Source organism: Eutrema salsugineum, unplaced genomic scaffold (genome assembly GCF_000478725.1).
Source record: "Eutrema salsugineum unplaced genomic scaffold, Eutsalg1_0 scaffold_11, whole genome shotgun sequence".
Classification (NCBI taxonomy): Eukaryota; Viridiplantae; Streptophyta; class Magnoliopsida; order Brassicales; family Brassicaceae; genus Eutrema; species Eutrema salsugineum.
Window position 1 is genome coordinate 11,164,740 of NW_006256901.1, and position 3,060 is coordinate 11,167,799.

Below are 3,060 nucleotides of genomic sequence, written 5' to 3' on the forward strand. Positions count from 1 at the left end.
GTCCAGTACTCAAAATTCCATGGATTAGCAATGGAAGATCTCTTGGAACACTTGGATCAATTTGATAACGTGTGTGACCTGACCAAGATTAATGGAGTTTCCGAAGACAGTTTCAAGCTAAGACTATTCCCATTCAGTCTTGGTGATAAAGCCCACCAATGGGAAAAGAATCTTCCAAGAGGCTCCATTCAAACCTGGGAGCAATGCAAGCAAGCTTTCCTGTCTAAGTTCTTCTCCACCTCAAGAACTGCAAAACTGATGAAACAAATCTCTAGCTTCACTCAGCACAGCAATGAGAGTTTTGGTGATGCATATGAGAGATTCGGGAACTACACAAACCAATGCCCACACCATGGGTTTAGTGAGGCTTCCCTTCTCAGCACACTATATAGAGGAGCTCTTCCCAAGATTAGAAATCAGCTGGATACTGCTTCCAATGGGAACTTTCTGGGAAAGGAGATACATTCTGCTGTAGAGCTAGTGGAGAACTTAGCACTGAGCAATGATACTTATGGTGAAGACTATGACAGATCAAATAGGTCTGAAGGTTCAAGCTCAGAACAGAGGCTCACTAGGGAAGTTAAGGAGTTGAGAAGTGAATTGGACAAGCTGAAATTCACCACTCAGAAGCCAATGCATTTTGTTGGAGAGTATGAGGAACCTTCTCAAATCTTTGAGAACATAAGTGAAGAAGGCCTTACCCAGGAGGAGCTAAACTACATTGAGAATCAGAGGTTCCAAAGATATCAATATGGAAATGCAAATCAGAACCTCTCTTACAGGAATCCCAATGTAGCTAACCCACAAGACCAGGTCTATCCCAATTCTCAAGCTCCACAGAACTTTGTTCCCAAGAACAACTTTCAAGGGTCATTCCAACCCAAGAATCAGTTTACTCAGAATCAGGGTTTTGGTCAGCAACAGCAACCGTTTCAGGGTACTGGATTCAATTCACAGCTGCAAAAGGCACCACCAGGGTTTGGTCCTCCACAGTTCCAACAGCAAGTGCCGGTTCAACAACAGCTTCAGCCACCAATGGTTCAGCAGCAGCCACAGATGGGGACAGATATGGTTGGTATTCTGCAACAACTACTTCAGGGTCAACAGATCTTTGCAAGCCAGAATGCAGCCATGCAGCAGGAAATCAAGGAACTAAAGCAGAACCAGGCCTCAAGCTCAAGGAACCAAGGCCATATACCTGGAAACCTTAACCAAACCCCAAGGAATATGCTAAGGCCATTACACTGAGGAGTGGAAAGGAGTTACCTGGTATTGAGAACAACAATGTGATCATTGAGGACAATGATCAAACTGAGGGGGAGGCAGCCTTTAAAGATGATCAAGTTGCTGAGAAACCAAGGACAGAAAAGGGTAAAGAGGTAGCAAAGGAACCTGAACCAGAAAAGGTATATGTGCCACCACCTCCATACCAACCCAAGCTCCCATTTCCAGGGAGGTTTAAGAAGCAACTTGTGGACAAGGCAAGAGCTGTATTTGAGAAGGCATTCAAGGAGACACCACTCACAATGCCTCTCATTGATGCATTTCTAATGATGCCAAAGATGGGCAAGTTCTTGAAGGATGCCATTTTGAACAAGACTAAAGAACTTCAAGGCATGGTGGTACTAAGTCATGAATGCAGTGCTATCATTCAGAAGAAGTTCATTCCAAGGAAGTTAACTGATCCAGGGAGTTTCACACTGCCTTGTGCCATTGGACCTCTTCTATTCTCTGAATGTCTTTGTGATCTAGGAGCATCAGTCAGCTTGATGCCATTCTCCATAGCAAAGAAGCTGGGCTTTAGAGTCTTCAAGCCTGCAAGGATCTCTCTTATCCTTGCAGATAGATCAGTTAAATTGCCTGTTGGTATGTTGGAAGATCTACCTGTTAAGATTGGTGGTTTTGAGGTTCCAACAGATTTTGTTGTGCTGGAAATGGATGAGGAACCAGTAGATCCTCTTATCTTGGGCAGGCCATTCTTAGCAACTGCAGGAGCTATTATTGACGTGAGAGGTGGGATAATAGAGCTTCAACTTGGTTCTGAAAATCTCAAGTTTGATGTGAATGAGATGATGAAGAAACCCACCATTGAAGGTCAATGTTTCTATGTGGAGACAATGGATCAGTTGGCTGATGAGTTGCTTGAGGAACTGAACATTGAGGATCCTCTTCAAGCTGCTCTAACTCAAGAACAAGGAGACAATGGGCTCTTAGCTGAAGCAAGTGAAGGGTACAAGTTGTATTTGGACAATGCTAGAGAGCTGGGTCCTGTGACAAGGTTTTTGGAGCTGGAACAAAGTGGATCTGAGGTTTTTGCTGTCAAAGGATCAGACACCAACCAAAGCAGCTTGGACCAGGATTGGAATGAGGCTGATGCACCCCCTGTTGAGCTCAAGCCTCTACCAACAGGGCTCATGTATGCTTTCTTGGGCTTAAACTCCACTTATCCAGTAATCATCAATGATAGCCTATTAGAGGATCAAGAGAGTGCATTGCTTAGTGAGATAAGAAAATTCAGGAGAGCCATAGGGTATTCTTTGGCTGATATTAGAGGGATCTCTCCTGACATTTGCACCCACAGGATCCACCTAGAGGACCAATCTATGTCCTCTATTGAGCATCAACGACGACTTAACCCCAACCTTAAGGAAGTGGTTAAGAAGGAGATACTAAAACTTCTTGAGGCAGGGATAATTTACCCAATCTCTGATTCAAGATGGGTGTCTCCTGTTCATGTTGTGCCCAAGAAGGGTGGGATCACAGTGGTTAAAAACAAGAAGGATGAGCTGATAGCTACTAGGACTGTCACAGGACACAGAATGTGTATAGACTATAGAAAGCTCAATGCAGCCTCTAGGAAGGATCATTTTCCTTTGCCTTTCATTGATCAGATGTTAGAGAGGCTTGCAAACCACCCCTTCTTTTGTTTTCTCGTTGGGTACTCGGGGTTCTTCCAAATTCCCATAGATCCCCGAGATCAAGAGAAAACAACATTCACATGCCCTTATGGCACATTTGCATACAGGCGAATGCCTTTTGGTCTCTGTAATTCCCCTGCCA

The 3,060-nt window shown here is 44.2% G+C and overlaps 1 non-coding gene across 1 annotated transcript; it reads right to left on the reverse strand.

Moving 5' to 3' along the window:
* Positions 1–252: 252 nt before the first annotated feature.
* LOC112090018 lies at positions 253–359 on the reverse strand. The gene has a single exon (XR_002901377.1). It is a non-coding gene; the product is annotated as a small nucleolar RNA R71 (small nucleolar RNA).
* Between the last annotated feature and the right edge of the window lie 2,701 nt (positions 360–3,060).